Source organism: Pleurodeles waltl, chromosome 1_1 (assembly GCF_031143425.1).
Source record: "Pleurodeles waltl isolate 20211129_DDA chromosome 1_1, aPleWal1.hap1.20221129, whole genome shotgun sequence".
NCBI classification, from domain to species: Eukaryota; Metazoa; Chordata; class Amphibia; order Caudata; family Salamandridae; genus Pleurodeles; species Pleurodeles waltl.
Window position 1 is genome coordinate 429,823,530 of NC_090436.1, and position 19,660 is coordinate 429,843,189.

General features: G+C 41.9%; 1 protein-coding gene across 2 annotated transcripts in view; it reads right to left on the minus strand.

The window, feature by feature from the left end:
- TNPO1 (transportin 1) overlaps positions 1 to 19,660 on the minus strand; it is a 1,170,250-nt gene that overhangs the window by 843,694 nt on the left and 306,896 nt on the right. The window lies entirely within an intron of this gene.

The window sequence follows — 19,660 nt, forward strand, 5'->3', positions numbered from 1 at the left end:
GTCAAACACCGAAACAACCCTCTTCAATAGCTTAGTGACAGATTTCGCTTTTGTGGAATGAGCCCAACGGCATTCTGAACGCTCCATTTGAGTGGGGCATTACACACCTATGCACAGGACAATCCATCAGTACTGCCCTACTTCAGAATTGTCCTTTTAAAAAAAAAAAAAAACTGGCAAAGCCAAGAAAAAGCTGGGCATTCAACCGATACCTTTTGGTGTGTTTAATGGAAGAGCTTTTTTGGATCCAATCAGTAAAGTCTCGCCTCCTAAATGTAGATAGAGGTGTGGGCAGAGTAAATAAAAATTAATGCAAGTACCCAATTACGGTCCCACTGAGGGATGAAGAACAGTGTAGGGGGAAACCTCTACGCTGGCCCTAAAAAAAAAAAAAAAAAAAGACATCACAACTGGCAACTTTAAAAACAAGTTTTGATTAGGCAAACATGGAAAGGCCAACCAAATTGGCAGACAATAACTTTTAGCAGTGTCCACCATAAAGCCTTGCTCAACCAGAGACCGAACTAACAAAACACCTGAAAGCTAGCCTGTAGAGGGTCAACATGATGATCTCCACACCAGGGCACCAAGTTCACACTGTGACCAGAAAAAACTGATTTGGTAGATGGGGTACTAGCTGTAAAAGGTAACATGCACCACTTTAGTAGATAAAACATATAAGCTCAGTTGGATCCATTAAAACTACACAGGACTCCGACTTGTCGCTGATACAGGAAATAGCTCCAAAGGGGTATTCGAAACGGGACAACTGCTCAGGCTAAACAGGCTCTTCTAGGCCAATCTGGAGCTATCAAGATATTCTTGGCCCAGTCTATCCTTCTTGTCTTCAGAACGGAGGAGGAAGAAGTACAACAGGGATCTCCAACCAGTTGATCGCAAACTACTGGTAACTCACCAACACCTTGTGAGATGCTCACGCCAGGATCTCAAATTTGTAGCCCTTTATTGTCCTTTTACATTTTAGGCCTTTTTTTTGTTTAATACGAGTTGCCCACCCTCACCCAAACCATCCAGCAGAGATTGGCTTTACTGAGCTTATCTGTGGTGTGGCAGGCCTGAGTGCACAACGTGGTTCCTCATCTCCTCATCACCTGCCTGTCTCAGCCGGGCATCTCGCTTTTGATCCTGCACAACATGTGCCAGTCCAGAGCAGCAGTTGTGCCGGAGAAGAAAAGAAAAGTCTGGTAGCATGCAGGTGGCGCAAGCCTTATTGAACCGCTATTGGGATCCCCACCACCTGCCCTTTGCAGTCTGCCACCACTTATCTGAGCAGTGCGCGGAGCAAATAGATCAGTAAGCCCTTTCCTGGCCTAGTTAACAGCACTGCATACTCACAGTGAGCCCCTGTCCTAGCCTAATAGCTGCACAGGCCAGTTAGTAAGCACATTTAACCTCAGGGCACACAAAGCGTTTAAAAAATGTGAAACTCTGCATTATTTTAATGATTACAGACTTTTTTTTTTAAAGCATCTATCTGAGCTAGCTGGTGCTGCTAGGATGAATTGGAACAAGCGTAATATCCACTATATCAATTATTACTTTAGTATAGAAAGTCAAGAATTCATCTGATGTTTTAAATGGGGGACGGGGTGCATTGTAAAAAGTTTATCAACTCAGTCCAACTTTCTGTCTAGCATCAAAGCATCCGATTACAGTGGAATTTATACATACAGTGGGTCATGGCACTGTGGAATTTAAACCTGGAGTGCCAGAAAAATAGCTAATCACATAAGTCAAACGTTCAAACTAGAACAGACAGGTGTTAAGGTACAAAGATTGTACAGGCATCCAAATTTACATATTTTAAAACCAGGGCTTGGAACAAGAGTAAGCAATGTATATCTAACAATAGTAACAAACACCTGGGCCATATGATGTAAACAAAGCTGCGCATGAGGGGATGGGTTGTTCAGAAAAATACCCGAGTTGCTTGGCCTTTAGTACCTCACAACGATTTACACTAATGAGAAGTAGCTCTCACTGTGGAAAGGGTTGGAGACCCCTGGAGTACACAATGTCTGCATCCCACAGGAGGTGCCATGAATTCCCCCAGGAACCTTGTGATGCCAGTGTACAATATTCAACAGACCTTGTTTTCACCAGTGGCAAAAAGATCCATCCAAGGCATGAAGATGTCTTGAGCCAACTTTAGATGAGTATGCTATTCGCAGTCGACCAACTGACATCTTTTGAGGTCATCCACCCTGGTGTATAGAGAGCCAAACAAATGAGTTGCCATCATGAAGATCCTTTGAGGGTCCTTTCATTTTCAGAGATGCAGTGCTTCTTGGTACTGGATCCAAGAGGCTTGAAAGTGCCCCCCAAGTATACTTGTGGTTGCATATGACGAACAAAAGTCTTTTTGGAATCATGGCACTCAGTTTTAAATAAATGCTCCTTAGAGCTCATGCTTTTGCTAGTAGAAGAATTATCCAGAGTGATTAAGGATCTTGAGAAGGCCTTGTACAAATTAAAATAGAATTATCTAAACTTATTAACCAAAAAGCATGAAATAAAACACTGGAAGAGATGATTAGTAAATTGGACATGTCAGAGAAATTAACGAAAATATTATTTAGAAAATTAAGTGTGATGCCACTAATTAAAAATTAAATGACATGTATATACGGGTTGACGTTTATTTACAGATTAGAACCATTAAACAAAACAACCTTGGCAAAGGCGGAAAATAACAATATTTCAGAAGATCAAGCTATCATTCTGTCTAATCTAAGATCGAATATAGCATCAAATACTATCATGGAATCTAGCTGCAAGGCAGTTACTACAAATTATGCTCCTTTGTCAAAGAGCCCTGCAGCGTAAAACAAAACAACAAAATTAACAGACAAAAAACAAGGAGGGAACAAAAGAGGAATCTCAAGAGCCAGATAAAGACCTATTCTTAATATTTCTAGTACCACGATAACAGCACATCAGAAATTTATTCTATCCAAAGGTACATCATTTGTACAAATGTACAACAACAACAAACTGGAGATAGATGTAGCTCCGTTTAAACTGTAGGAACTCAGGCCTAAAATATTTCTTTAATATTTTAGAAATACATCAAGACACACAAAAATATCAACAGTACAAAGAATTTATATCCAAGAGTAGATTCATGCAACCTATTTCACAAACATTTTTGCATACTTTTGACATTTTGGTGAATAAAGATCTGAACAAACTGAATTGGGAAAACAAGAAGTGAACAAGTAATTTAAGTCAAAATGTCTGAGGTGCAATGATGGCTCTGTCAAAGAACAAAAACATTACACTACAAACAGCATACAAGTGAGTCCATAATGAATGCTGCATTTGATAAACAAAAATGTTGATGCACATGTCCAGGAAACTGATACATAGAACTTGATAAGGACCCTATAAATTAATTTCAAAATACATTACTTAAGCTATTAGAGTGAGCAAAAGAACCGTAATGGATCACTCATATATTAACAATTTCTGCAGATGCAATTCGCAGGAAGGTCTGAACTGCACAAGCTGTCCACTGTGCATAAAGATCTACAGACTACTCCATTTTCATCGATCGTGTCAGGATGTGGTTCACAACATGATACTAGGCAGATATACTGATCAGTTTCTCCAACCTATCACACAGATAATGAGGTCTTACTTGAAAGACACATCCAAATTAAAAAAACAACAAAAGAAAAACTGAAATAAAAATCGATACGATATGTTGACAAGACTGGATGAGATTTGCTTACATGAGATTGACATTAAGATTCTTCATACACCCCCATTTCTTATATGGAAGGAATTGAAGCATTGAATAAATTGTCTTTACTGCAGATTGGTGAGATTGGAACCAATAAGATCTTTTTGATTGAACTGTTCCACTCTGCATAATTTCACAGCTGTTTCTAATGGCAAGTTAAGTTTGGTCTTTAAAAAAAATTGCACATCTAGGGTATTTTGTGGCCCGCCCACCTCTGCAAACATCTTTATGACCGAATAGGATCACAACTAAGGAGAGATGACTTGGAAATGGGGCTTGGTTTTATATCTTAGATATAATGATGACAGGTTTCACATATGATATGCTACAATTCAGAACCTGCTGAGTAATATTTCTAAGTTGAATGAGAAAGATGCATGCATCAAATTTAGGAATAATATCAGATAAGCACATCAAATTTAGCCATAATATCATTAATGAAAGTATTTCATTTGTGGATGTCCCTGCAATTTTAAAAATGGTTGTATTGCCACTAAGGTGTTCAGGAAGCTGACTGATAAATATTTGCATCAGAATTTCCATCCTGAGCCGAAAAACATAACAAGGGAGCATGACAATACAACCAGAATGGCCTATAATTCAAAGAAATATATTTAAGCAGGATATCCCAAGTAGGTGCAATTGGAAGCTACAGATTGCCTGTAACGGTTCAATAGAGGCAAATTGTTAACTCAAGCCATAAACCATTTCAGCCATGGTTTGTATTCGTTTCCAAATTCCCCACCAGAAGGAGCGCCATTAAAAAAAAAAAAAAAAAATCATAAACAGATGGGAGATGATACACCCCAGACAAGATTTTGGCATTCTTTTTGTTGAACGTCCATTGCTTGCATAACAACGATCAAATATTTTGAAAGAACATAGTGCTAAGAAAACTGATGAGGAATGACAATCCCAATGACCAGATGGGAACAATACTGTGCAATAACAGCGTACACTGTCAATGTAATATTGGGAGCAAATGTAATACATCCCAAAAGGTCATATTATAAATTAAAGTATAGAGGAGACTTACTCCAGGAATTGTATTTATTCATTCAAATGTCCAACTGAATCCTTGTATATGGAAAAAAACTGAGAGGAAATGGTAACTACTTATTACAGATATCAAATGCAACATATGAAAACATAGTGCCAAATCCACAATGGCCATGCACATTTTTGTGCCAAAACCATAATATTTACCAGCTAAATTTCCAGATCCTGGAGATAACGGACATCTGGCCAGGGATGGACAAGCTAAAAGCTTTTGAAGCGAGAATCTTTTGGATATGAACATAAGCTACTCTGCATTCTATGGGTCTAAATTACTGATCAGTAATGTTCTGTTTCTGAGACTGTTAGTAGCATATGGATACCAGACATGTATTTCCAATGTCAGCAAATTTATTTGATTTGCTGATTTTCATGATTCCTTTATGTTTTTATTACTTCTACATAACTCTGGATTTGTTAATAATTAGGGCTTTTGGTTTATGGTATTATTTTTTTTGTTAACATTTCCATCTGTACTCATCCATGTTTATTTTTTTACCATCTTATTGGTATTTATCCATATTTAGTGTTTTGAGAATTAATGTAGCCGTAAAATTGTATATTTCCATATTTATTTAACTAGTAAACACGCACTACAACTCTAATGCCTGTTGTATTTTAGCAAATTAGGCAGCCGAATGTAACAAAACACCCCAAACAAAGAGAAATATTAGCATTTTATACAAATACATGTTAACATGCCTGTATTTACGGAAATATCAGTTTTTTTTGTTTTTTTTTTTAACTCCTGAGCTATCTGCTCAGCAGTTAATCTGGAATTCACGAAGTACAGTACAGAGAGTCACAAAAAAAATAATTCTGTATTTTTCTGCTTTCAAAAATAAATATAGACAGCATCCACATTGTTTTCTGACCATAATTATCTGCAAAAAAAGCAAAGACTGAAAACTGTGACCCTTATTTATAATATTGCTGATGTCAGCACCAGCTTTCATGTAATATCACTCTCTCATCATGCTGGATTAATGAGAGCATTAATGTGGCCTACTTACATTTGTGTTATTTGAAATACAGAACCAACTATATTATACAGACGCTCTGTTTTATGCCCTAAATATAAAGGAACGTGCTGAGAGAAGTGAATTGCAATACACAATTTGACACTTTCGGTGGTGACTGTGTGGTTTTGGTAGTTGAAGATACTGGATATCCTTTTTTCATCATAAGGAAATGGGTGCCCGACTGTTGAAGTGGCACACCAGTTCAACTGCTGTCAGAATGTGCTCACATTTATCAGAGTACTGTGCTCGAGCAGTATATCTTATCAGTAGAGATATTACAGCTTCTTAATAGGAATAATCACAGTGTTATCGGCTTGATCATTTCTGGGTAGCACGATATTATTATATCTTATCTGGTACCCATGGAGTTGCCAGTTCAAGACATTAAATATTTTATTTTCAACCACTACAGGATGGCCACTGTTCTATCGGACACTGATCACATATGTGAGAAGTAGCAAATTAGTTTAGCCCTTCACTGCCAGACCTTTTCCCCTCCTGTGCAGAGCCTTTTTTTGGCTGTTTGAAGCAGTTCGCGCTTAGGCCCTCATAACTTTTGGTCCACATAAGCTATCCACACTAAATGTGCGTCCTTTTTTTTCCAACATACTAGGGATTTTTAAGGTAGCAAAGAAACTAGCCACAATACAGCTACAATTCCGTTTTCTTTATAAAAAGAAAAATAGGTAAAAAGGGCTGCAGAAGGAAGCATGTGTTTTTTACCCTGAAAATGGCATCAAAGGATTTGCGGTGCCAAGACCACCATCTTCCCAGCTTTCAGGAACAGGCAGACTTGAATCAGAAACCACATTTTTCAACACAATATTTGGCATTTTACTGGGACAACCCCCATTTTTACAGTTTTTTGTGCTTTCAGACTCCTTCCAGTTAGTGACAGAAATGGGTGTGAAACCAATGCTGGATCAGGGACAGAGAAACATTTCTGAAAAGTAGTCATAATTCTGAATTCAGCAAGGGTTCATTTGTGTAGATCTTTCAAGATATTCCTACATAAAGTAACAGCTAAAATACAAGCTAATTGAAATCGAGGTAAAAAAAGGGCCATTTCTGTCCACGTCTTCTTCTATAACTTTTATCAGCTACCACAGATTTTTGAATGCAATATACCATTACGTCTGCTGGACTCTTCTGGTTGTGGGGATATATAGGGCTTGTAGATTCATCAAGAACCCTAGCTACTTAGAGCCAATAAATGAGCTGCACCTTGCAATTGGCTTTCATTGTATACCGGGTATACAGCAATTTATTTGGTGAACTATAAAGAGTGAAAAATAGGTATCAAGGAAACCTTTGCATTTCCAAAATGGGCACAAAATAAAATGTTGAGAAGCAGTGGCTATTTCCACATTTCAGAATTCTGGGATCACCATACTAGCATGTGAATTATAGGGTATTTCGCCAATTGAACGAGTTACTTACCTTCGGTAACGACTTTTTGGGTGGATACATTAGCTACCTGTGGATTCCTCACCTAATGAATACTCCCATGGCGCCAGCATTCGACGGAAATCTTCTTCCTAGCTTCTGCACGTCGACGAGGTCGTCACATTTGCCCACGCGACGCCGTCTGACGTCATACAGGTAATAAGAGGTCCTCGCCGACGTCAGTTCCCTTTTTTCCGTGCCATTCGAAACAGTTATCTTCGAGGGAGCTACTGTTGCTTTCGAAGTTACAGTGTGTTTTAGGGGCAGTACTGGATACATCATTGGATCGAGCCTTTCCTCCGCCTCAGCGGATTCAAGATATTCAGGAGTTGGTTCCAATGTTTCGAAGTGGAGGGGTCGTTCCAGTCCTCAAGGTCCATCAGAAAGACGTAATTTCTACATACTGTTGTTCATTTGGAAGAAAACAATCTAGAGAAAGACAAGGAGCAGTAACACTTGTTCTGCTATTCTGTGTGCCCCTACATCGCCCCATAAAAAATTGTACCTCACTTGTGTGGGTAGGCCTAGTGCCCAAGATAGGAAACGCAACATGGACACAGCAAATTTTCACATTGAAATTGGACATGTTTTTTTAACTAAGTGTCTAGCTGTGGATTTTAGCCTTTAGCTTAGTCAGCACCAAGGGAAACCTACCAAACCTCTGCATTTTGTAAAATTAGACACCTATGGGAACCCAGAATGGGGTAACTTGTGGCGCTCTCACCAGGTTCTTTTACCCAGAATCATTTGCAAACCTCAACATGTGGCCATTTCGGTGATAGAAAGTTCTGGAATCTGAGAGGAGCCACAAATTTCCTTCCACCCGTCAATTCCCCAAGTCTCCCGATAAAAAACTGTACCTTACTTGTGTAGGTAGGCCTAGTGCCTGCGACAGGAAATGCCCCAAAACACAACATGGACACATCACATTTTCCCCAGAGAAAACTGACCTGTTTTTGTTTTAAAGTGCCTAGCTGTGGATTTTGGCCTCTAGCTCAACTGGCACTTAGGGAAACCTAGCAAACCTATACATTTTTTTTAAACTAGACACAGGGGAATTCGGAATGGGGTGACTTGTGGGGCTCTCACCAGGTTCTGTTACCTAGAATCCTTTGCAAACCTCAAAATTTGGTTAAAAAACACTTTTTCCTCACATTTCCATGCTGCAAAGTTCTGGAATTTAGGGGAGCCACAAACTTCCTTCTACCCAGCATTCCCCCACATCTCCAGATAAAAATGGTACCTCACTTGCGTGGGTAGGCATAGAGCCAGCGACAGGAAATGTCCCAAAACACTACGTGGACACAAACTTATCAATCACAAACCAAACTATTTTTGCAGGGGGAGGAGGTGGTTGGGGAGGCACCTGCATTTTTGGTTCTGGGCTCAGCAGCCATCAAGGGAAACCTACCAAAACCAGACATTTCTGAAAACTAGACAGCCACGCAAGTCCAGCGAGGCGTGACTTGCGTGGAACCTCCAGTGCTTTCTTACCAAGAATCCTCAGCAAACCTCAAATTTAGCTTTAAAAACCCAAAAAAATGTTTTTAAAATCACATTTCCCCCCACATTGCTGTGTGGGATCACTGCACCGGCACAACGTTCCCCTCAGTCTCACGACAAAAATGATACCTCACTTGTGTAAATGGGCCAAGTGCCTGTGGCAGGGAAGAGCCAAAAACATGTCGAAATTGAGGGGGAACCAAAGCGGGTCCCAAAAAAGGCAGTTTGAGAAAAAGAAAAAAAGTTTTTAGGCTGACAAGTGGGGCAGAATTTTTATCGGTATAGATGCGCCAATGCTGGGTGGTAGGAATTTTGTGGATTCCGGAAGGTTCCATCAAAAAAATGTGGGAGAAAATTTGTGATTTCAAGCAAAGTTGGAGGTTTGCAGGGCACTGTGGGTAAGAAAATTGCGGGTGCATGTGAAGCACACTACCCTGCACTCACTCACCCAGATGATTCAATTTTCAGATGTGCCTAGGTCTTGTACATTTTTCTACATTGCAGCATCCAAAAGTCCAAAAACTTCAGCCCTCACCATTCCAAGTGGGACGATTTTGAGAGTTAGACAAGCTATCATGGCCCAAATGTAAAACCGAAACCCAAAATAATCAAATGTCCTCCTGCTTGCCATTGGGATAAGATCTTTTAGTGTGTGGGGGGAGAGCTGAAAGACTGTTACCCCTTTCAGTTGGGGTGGGGGCATAACCATGCCCATACTGCTTGGTAGCCACCACCCCACTGTTTTTTTAAAAAAAAATTCCCTGGCATCTAGTAGTCTTTCAACCCCTCCTTATCGTATCACAATGTTGGACAGATTTAGTACACAGAAAAAGTTGACATGTTTCAGTGGAATATGTAGATAGTTGCTACCTGGATCTTCAGGACTAAACACAATGCTGTCTCCCACAAATTTTCAGAACAGAAAACAATAAAAACCTACCATCGGTGTAGTGGGAAGTTCCTAAAAGGGTCCCTTATCTCAATAATGGAATCGAGAAAGGACTGAATCTTATTTATTTTTAGGATCAGGAGGCACAGATGGAGGGACTACTCATGTTAGTTTTGCCTTGGGTAGGGTTGATTAAAATGCCCAAGTTCAGTTCAATCCAAGGGATAATAATCCTCCTTGGTACTTAAAATTATTAGATCCAATATCTCTTAAAAGAGGTACACCAACGTTTTTTTGTCTTGAGACAACCAGGAGGTGGCATGTGTAGTCACTTCTCGCCTTCCTTTAAAGTTTCCAATGTACGCAAATATTTGTTCAGTCAGCAAACCATTAAAGAGGTTGTCTAAAAATAATGTTTATTTAAACGTGCTGTCTTTTTACACTGTGAAATTAATGAAGGATTGGAGCAATATACACCCCTTAGTTCGCTGCATGCACATCTTGCATGGACTTTCTACAACGTTTTTGATTCTGTTTCAAAATGGTGCTGTTATTGGTCTCCGGCTGACCCAATAGTGGTTCATTACCTCTGCAGATCTTTTGAAGTTCCCTCTGAAATCTGGACCATTACTGGTGAGATTCCTCAGATGCTGTGCCCACTGGAACTTAAGGACCCACTACAGAGCCTGCATACTCCAGTGGGCTTGTGCCACAAGCAGGATGCAGGGACCATGAGACCCAGTCGCCTAAGTCTCACCAAAATCCAGGACAGAGAGTGAAACATCAGTATCATAGCCTGACTGGACTCGCCTTTCAGGAGGATAGGGATGAAACTGCACCATGTCCAGAAAAGCCAGATAAAATGGAGTGAGGTTTGACATCCGCACGTTGATAGTGAACCCCAGTGATTGCAGGTGGACAGGCGAAGTCTGGAGGTGAGAGACAGCCTGAGGCGAGCACACCTTCAACAGCCAGCCATTGAGATTAGGGAAGACTAGCAACCCTGATCTCAGCAGATGAGGTGTAACCACCACCATCACTTTGGTTAACACCCAAGGAGCACAGGTAAGGCCAAAGGGGAGCAGGGCGAACTGAAAGTGCTCATACCCTACCGTGCAGTGCAGGTAATGCCTGTGGGCAGGCAGTATTGGAACGTGGAAGTATGCATCCTGCTAGTCCAAAGCTACTATCCAGTCTCCTGAGTCAAGAACAGACAGGACTTAAGGTAGTGAGCATTTTGAACTTTGCCTGCTTGAAGAAGAAAGTGAGTTAGCGCAGGTTTTGGATAGGATGAAGGCCTCTGCCGTTCTTGGGCATCGGAAACTACAGAGAACAACAACAATGACCTACTTCTCGCATTGGCACCCTCTCTATGGCTCCATTGGCCAAGATAACAGTCACTTCCTGGCAGAGTAAAGTAAGATGGTCCTCTGTCAGCCTGCCCCGGGTCGATAGCATGGGGGGGTGTCACAAAGGTGAATGAGTAGCCCCTTCATACAATCCTGAGAACCCTTCAGTCCAATTTTATAGACAGCCAGTGGGACAGATGATTATTTATCTTGCTTCCCTCTGGATGTCTAAGATGGTAAGAGGGCAAACTGAAGGGGTTTGGAGGCTGTAGCTGCCGGGGGGGGAGGGGTGAGGGGGCCATGGGGGATTTGTAAGTAATGGACTGACACATTGTCTGGCTGCCTGACCAGAGGGTCTGTGGGTACTGCATCCTCAGCCACACATGCTGGGAAGCTTGCGTGCTGTGGTACCTGGAAGCCCCTTCTGAGGCCAAGAACAAAAGTCAGACTGTGGTTGGCAAGGAGCAGTTGAAAAGGCCGCAGGTCTTCTGACCTTGAAGCGCTCCGGTGCTGAGTCAGCCTTGTCTCCGAAAAGATAGGAGCCATCAAAGGGCATGTCCATAAGCGAGGCTTGGACAACTTCTGAAAAGTCAGTTCTCAGCCAGGTGTGGCCCCATAAAGTCACCATCAACGAAACAGTTCTACCTAGTGAGTCTGTGGTATCCAGTCCACATCTGGTCATTAACTTCGCTGCATTTCTCCCATCAGCAACAGCTTGGGAAAGTATGGCCTGGGTCTCCTCCAAAACCAGAGAGAGCTTCTGCGCAATTGAATCAAATAGAGCATGACAGTAACAGCCCAAAAGGCACGTGGTGCTCACGAACCGCAGTGTCAGACTGATGGAAGAAAACATTTTCTTGCCTGGTGTCCAGCCTCTTGGATTCCCTAGCAGGTGGAGCAGTAGGGAATGCACCAGGATTTACACAGGAGGGAGAGGCTTGGATCAACAAGCTCTCTGGTGTAGGGTAGCAGGGTGTCTGTAAAGCCTTCAATAAAAGGGAGAAGAGATTAGGAGGGAGTCACTCCTGGCTGAAGCAACAGAGTCAAAACGGCTTTCACTGTCAACAAGGGCACCTAAGGTCCAAGACCACAGCCGCTCTTCTCACCACCATAGCAAATGACGCTCTCTCTTCGGTAACTATGGTAGGGGGATAAAGCATGCTAATATCTGAGGTGATGAGTCCACTGGCCTCCTCCAAGTCCTCACATCAGTCTGCATTTGGAAATGGGGGCTGGTTTTCTTCAGGGTCCAGCAAACCCTCCAAACATTCTCCCAGTCATAGCCCTTATGAGGAGGGCTCAGGATCCTGCCTGAAAGGTATGGCTCCAGTCGGCACAGAAGTCTGCAGACACCGCCTCTCTGGCTCTGTGTCGGACTTGGGGATGAGAACAGGGATGGGACCACCAGAGAGTGCCAGGAGAGTTGGCACCAGGACAAGTGCTGTGGAAGTTAGAGGTGGTACGACCAGCACCTGTCTGGATCCATTGTGGATCCAAGGAGCCCAACTGGCAGTGAGATGAACCTCTCACAGGGGAACAAATAGGGGTTCCTCCCAAACCCGCTGGACCCGAAGGCGTGCCAGCAGGGACAGGCCTCCCAAGTAGGGGGTGCATACCCTCACAGAACTCAGAGTTGAACAGGGTCACTTTGGCTCCTGGAAACACGAGAGGTGCTGAGCCAGCCCAGGCGTAGGCTGAACCAAGGAGCCAACCCTCGTTTGAAGGCTGTGTTGGACTGGTCAAAGTAGAAAACCTCTTTGACTTACCCAAAAGCCTGGTCATCTTAAGAGTGTGGCAAATATCCTGGGCTTTGGGACCAAACCCGGGACATTCCTCTCGGCAAGGATCAAGACCATTGTGGCATCACATGTTGATCAGCAAAGAGCATGGTCTTGAGGAACCGCTCTGTGGAGGCCCTGGGGTGCATATTGTGGCCATCAGCACAGGTCTTAGCATAGTGGTCATGCTCCAGGCACCAGAAGCAAACAAGATGTGGATCGGTGGCGGACATCTGTCAGTGACAGGCACAGCAGGGCTTGAATTCGGCCTTTCTAGTGGACATCCCTGCCACACCAGGAGAAAATTAAAAAAAAAAGACTGACAAAAGTAGAAAAAACGGCCAGTCAAAAATGTACTGGGGATAGCTCTTCTCTGGATCTGTGCTGACTGGTGCAGCAGGAAAAGAACCGACATCAGCACACTGGGGTGGTGCCCATTTAGGCACTGCACAAGTCACTTCTGGCGCGCAGGGGTACTGCTCACGATCAAATTACAGAGCCAGCCTGACACTTGGTGATAAATCTAAGGTAATGAATCTATGACGAGAATTTTTTATCAGATATTGCCTACACATGCCTAGAAAATCCTGTGGCAATAGTCAGGTAAGACACCAGATTACAACACTGTTCCTCACTTTGTCCAGGACTACGGGTAAAATCTCTTCAGTGAGATCCCAAAAAACACATGCTGGGCCACAGAAGGAAAACCACATCATGGAAGTCAATGCCAAATGGGCAAAGAAAGACTCTTGCCAAAACACATGGATGTGCTTTGACTCTCCGGAATTGCCATAGGGGATAAACTTTGCTCATGGAATCCTAAACCACAAAGTGCCTGAGAGTCAGCTGCTGAGTCACAAAAGCCAGTTCTCCAGCGGCAGGTCTATGATGCTTATCAATTGGGCGATTTTCTGTGGGAATTGAGCACAGCTTAAAATTAGTAAGTGTTCTTAAGTAGAAGAGCCAGGGTACAAGATTTCTGTAGCTTGTATTACTCTCTATGGTAGGACACTGTTCGTACAACACTTTTGCTGCTCTGTGGACTGATGATGTTCATCCATCGTTCTCGAAAACCTTTGCATCTCATTGATAGGTTGACTGGGCTCTCTGCATTCGAAGATGACCATGTAGTGCAATGTGGGCGTGTAAAGTCATGTCTCACATCAGGCAGACATGCGATGACATCGTCTGTGATGTGCAGGCAGCTCTGGACTTGTGTAGCTCATGCTTTGTTGGGGGTGAGGGAAGGGGGGGGGGTGAGCGAGAAAGAGAGAGAGCTAGAGAGAGCGCGAGTGAGAGAGAGGGGGGGGGGTGGGGGAGACGGGGGCAGGGTGTCATTCAAAGCTTTAGGAAACATTTTAGTAATCTCATATTGAGACATAGCCCTGTTGTGTGTAGACAGACCCATGATGGAATTAAGACATAGGAGTCTGAACCAGTGCAAATGCAGTAGGGAGCCTGGGTTGGTGGAGGGGCGGTTGGAAGCAACAGGACCCCCTCGGGGTAGAAATAGAAGTATGAAACCAGGTGAAAGCCCAACACGGTCAGCTGGCGCTGAGGTCACACCTATCAACCGAAGTGACTGGCGGCCACCTGCAGCTCCATATCACCTGCCTTAGTCTTCAACTTTCAGCAGGTCCAGGACTTTGAGTAGGTTCCTTGCGGGAGCAAAACCTACCTCACATTTTTGTATTAAGCAACGTATAGCTTAATCTCCTGTTCCTTTATAAGGAGGATATTTTAAAACAATGTCTATACCTTAGACACCTCAGCCAGCCACTGTGTGGATCTGTGAGTAACGCTTGCTTACTGCAATCGTACCATGGTAAGAAGGATGCATTTTTTTTACATTTTTTTTAAAGGGGACATATATCTCTAGCACTCACACCGTTTTGTTGAAAATCTAAGTCTGGCACTGGTGGAATACAACTAAGTTGGAAACTGAGCTCACAATCTTTGAAGTATGCAAAAAAGAAGGGATTGTGATGTAATCATACTGGAGTGGTGCCTATATACAGGACTTTGCTATCTCTTCAGAGGCAGAGGTCGCTTCAGTCAATTAGTGCTATTTGCCAGTGCATGGGAGTTACTGATATTAAATTTCAGGATCCAGTTTGAAGACTGGGGGAATCCAAAAGGTGAGGAATAAAAAGGATCCATCAGAAACAAAGAAGTGAAACAAGCAATATACACAAATATTTAGGTGGGTGGGGATCCAAAGTGTGGTTGGTTCATTCCAAATCAAGGTCCCTCATCAGTAATTCAAGTTAAAAGAATACCTCAAGTCCAAGAAAATAGGGAAAAAAAAGTCTTACACTTGGTCTTATTATATTTTTTTGTAAATGTTCTTAATGATCAAACAAAACAGTGAGAAAGAAATATACAGCATGTCAAATGTCTGTTCCTCTGTACTGTTGCATAACTATTTGTTTGAATAAATACAATACGATCATTTTCTACAGCCGTACTTCTCCGATACAGGATTGACCATCATCTAACAATTTTTATATAGCATTCAGTCATGTTTTATCACATCAGCACAAATTCTAAAAAGGCATCATGTCATTTTTACCAGGTAAGCAGGCTGTATCTAGTTGGAATCATATTACACAACCAATCACATGAGACAAATGTTGTGGGAATTGGTCCGACATAGATCTATTTGGAAGCGAGATTTAGATATAGGGTGCCAGCCTTGAAACTTCTCAGGAAAATGTGAGTGGCGGGAAGTTACCAAATCGTGCTGAGATTTATTTTATTATTTTTCTTCAACTTACCCAACTACTTTAATCAAGACAAAGACCAACCTCTACAAAGACTGCTGCAACTTCAGGATCTGGAACAGGAACAACCTTTTGACTGTGACCAATCTAGTTGCAAAGATCTCAAGTGCTTGGCAATGTAGAGTTGAGCTTTGGAGTTTCACACGGCTTTCGGGTTCACAGACTTCACCGTAGGTCTTGGAGTCGTGACTCGAACCAAGCACCACAGCAAATTTGATGAGGACTAGTCACAGAGATCTCTGTGCAATAGTCCTTACAGGGTTTAAACCCTATTCTGAGAGATGACATTTCCCTTGCACCCTGGTTTTGTCTCATTTTAGGAGTTAACTGGGTCTCTGAAAGACAAGAGGTAGCTCTAGATCCGCATCTGGTGGCGCAGAAAGAAAGAATTGACGTCAACACGCAGGAGTGTCACCTATATAACCCTCTGCACATAATTTCGGAAGCAGAACGGTGTCAGGATTGAGTCACACAGCACCACCTATCAGTGTGAATAGGTACTGCTGCAAAGTTTCCAGATCTAGTATGACAGCTGAGGAATATACAAAGGGTGAGGAATCTGCAGCTAGACGTCTCCATCAGAATCTTTTTTCCTTCAGTTTCTCTATGGATTTCACAATAAATACAATAATTGAGTTGTTCACCCATACTGCTTTGATTACCTTTGACGATCATCTAACAATTTTTATACAGTCACCTTACACTGTTTTACCACCTAAGGACAAACTTTGAAAATCTATCACATCGGTTTTACTATGTAGGAAAGTCCTCTCTCTCTCTCTAGTTGGTTGCATTTTTACTTAATACAGACCCTAGGTTGTGTAAGGTAGAAATGGTTTTGGCCTTGCATGGAGGCATTAAGCATGTGCCTTCAGCGTTATTAATCCAGCAGGTAAAATGTCACCATATAGTTAGAGTTAAAGCATGTTTCAGATGTAAAAATGGCTGCTAAGCCGTTCCTACTCACCCATAGTTCCATTTGGATAACTAATCCCTTGCCTCCATCACATCTACCACTCATACACTTTTCTCACTTTGAATCTTTGATTTCCAGTTTAAAGGAGATTGTCCTGAGCATCATTTGACATGTGTCTCTGATGCTCTTTACTTCCTTCTACGCAGATTCCTTTCACGCCAAAGCTACCAGTTTCCCTACTTTCGGGGATTCTAGCCAAACTCCCTCTTCTCAGGATATATTGAAGTCTTCCTGGCCCTCTGCAGCCCAGTTCAACCCCAAAACAAATTACACCTCTATCTAGATACAATCATTAGCCACCACCGGCTGAGCAGCTCATTATTTCCTTATCAGTCCATCTCACGCTCACTCATACAATGAAGCAAGTGGCAGTCTTCTGATGTCCATTCTGCCCAAGTACTTTTCCAATCATCTGCTTCTTTCTTGCCATTCAGAACCATGCATAGCATTGTTTCCAAATTGACTAATCTCAGAGCAACGTTTTATGGACACTTTTTTCTTTCTGTGACCACATAGATCACTTTTATTTTAATCCTCTTACGCCTTGTCCTTTTGTTCCCCATTCAATTCCTTATATTTTTTTATTCATTTATTCAACTGAGAGGGTGATAGTTTCTTTAACTCAAACCACTGTGGTCTTTTATTGTTTACATCTTTTCACTGTAAGTATCTACATTCTTTCAGTACTTTCCATATTTATTTATTTTTTGTTCTGTCACAACTGCCCCTCTTTGCTGCCACATGATGCTGCCCTTTACTTTTTCCCTACCCCACCAGCCCCATATACTTTCCTAATTGCATTAAACATGTAATGAAAAACTAATGTGGCACACTATCACTACCCTTTTCACATGGGGGCAGGTGGGAAGGGGGGAGCAAAGCTGAGACAAAGTGAATGAATGAAAAAATTATAAAGTGTTCCAGCTGCTCCAAACAAGGCGTCCTGGCGCTGATTTAATATAGGGAAGCAAGGTCCTACATCGCCAAATTGAGCAGCAGGGTATCTGAATTGCAAGAGTTCTGATTACACTTCTTTAAAAAAAGTGCGTCTTCAAAGAAGCCTTAAAGCAGACTGTGAGAAAACACAACAAAGATGTTACGGAAGTGAATTCCACAGACTGGGAGACTGAAAAGTGAAAGATCCACCACTAGCTGTCGCTTTATGCACCTTGGGAATGCAGAAAAGGTTTTGGCTCACAGAACAAAGGGCCCTAGGAGGTCTGTACTTTTTGATTTTGTCCTGGATATAGACTGGGCCCATTTGACGTATCGCTCTATAGGTGAACATGAGAGTTTTAAACTTTATTCTTTGCTAATCGGTAGCCAACGTAGTGCTTTCAGACCTTGCCAAATCAATTTGTGCTTGGAAATGTTCAATACATGACTAGCAGCCCCATTATGAACCCTGCGGTGCTCCAAGGGCAAGGGCATTGGCAAATTATTTGGTTTACACTTGGGAGGGACGGAATAACTATTGCTCCTTTCTCCAAGATATTATCTCTATCACAATGCTTGACTTGGGAGGGAAATGGAGAAAGAATGGGGACAAGGATATTTCTTTTTAAGAAATGGCAAGAAACACACTTGGTTTATTATGCACAGCACCCTATGGTGCTAGTCATCCACCACAACTATTGCCGAAAGAATGCCACCCAACACTACCTGAACTCAGATGAGACTGGTGGTGTCTGGGTGAATGAGGCTGGAGGTAACAGCACAAATCTACATCTGCAGGTCTGAAAAAAGCGGTGAGGCATAATTTGATGCATTTGGTGTTGTCTTCCAAACTGATGGCTGCATCAACAGAGTTTTCTTTGACAATGAAAACACTTCATCACAATGTGAAATGTAAAACTATGGATGTCACTCTACTCCGTTTAGACAGAGTAGAGTGGCTAATGTTTTGCACAATTACTGTGAAATATTAGGTACCATTTCTTTACTATATCATTTTGTAGAGTGTGTTGATGCATGGCAGTAATTCCCAAAAATGTCTATAATGGAATATCAGTGTAACCAGTTTCAACAGGATTATGGGAAACATAAAAATAAACAAGCATTGGCAAAGTCAATAAGTCTGAATCTGGTGGTCAGTTATGGCCAGGGCTACAGAACTTATGAGATTGTGAAGCTGCAGTGATTTTTGCATCATTATAGATTTGACACATTATCCATCATCTGCCGCATTATCTGCAGATAATAACAAGAAAATTTGTTTCTAGATCAAACGGTTCAAAAGTTACAAAAAATTCGAAGACGCATGTTGCTGCTCAGTGGAAGACCCTCTGCAAAGCTGGATTGGTCACTTTTCTATTGCTTACTGCTATATTTGGGTTTACACTGGTACTGATGAGGCACAACTAATGCCCAGATTGTGTTACCAAGTTTACAAATGACAAAATAATGAAGTAATACTAGAACAAAATGTGCCGCATTATGCAGCATAAATTTGCCTTTTCTTGCAGCATAACTTACTTAACCCTGACGCATAATTTGACTCTCTCCTGCCACATAATTCCAGTGGCCCTGCTTATGACTTTGTCAATGCATGTCTTATTTCAACATGGCTTTTTTTTTTTTTTTTAAATAACTTTGTTGTGGGAGCTGCAAAGCCCTCACCATTGTAACATTGTCACAAAGCAAAAGCACACATTGCCGCAGTAGTTCCTGGCACAGAAGAAAACAACTATACGCCAATATGTTCCTTGTGAAAGAGCAAGTTGCTGTCACACACAGCAACAGAGAGAGATAGAATGTTAAGGTTAATGTCAGATCTAAATAGGGGCCCAGTTAATGGAGAAAGTCACTGAAGTGCACTCATGGTACATGTCCTTGCATTAGTGAAGATTCTGGTATTTCAACAATTTACAGAAGTAGACCAGGAAATTGTACCCCTAGAATATATTTGTGAACTGTATTTATAAGTAGTTATGCATGTGTAGATTTGCTCAAGCGAAATCTATTTAGCTTTGTGAAGTTCACTTTCCATGTCATTTATTTTCCAACTCTGGACGAGGTTTCACTTCTTTCCTTGTCAGGAGTATATTTTCAACTTTTCTTAGTATGTGAAAACATCAGAGAAGATCTGGTGA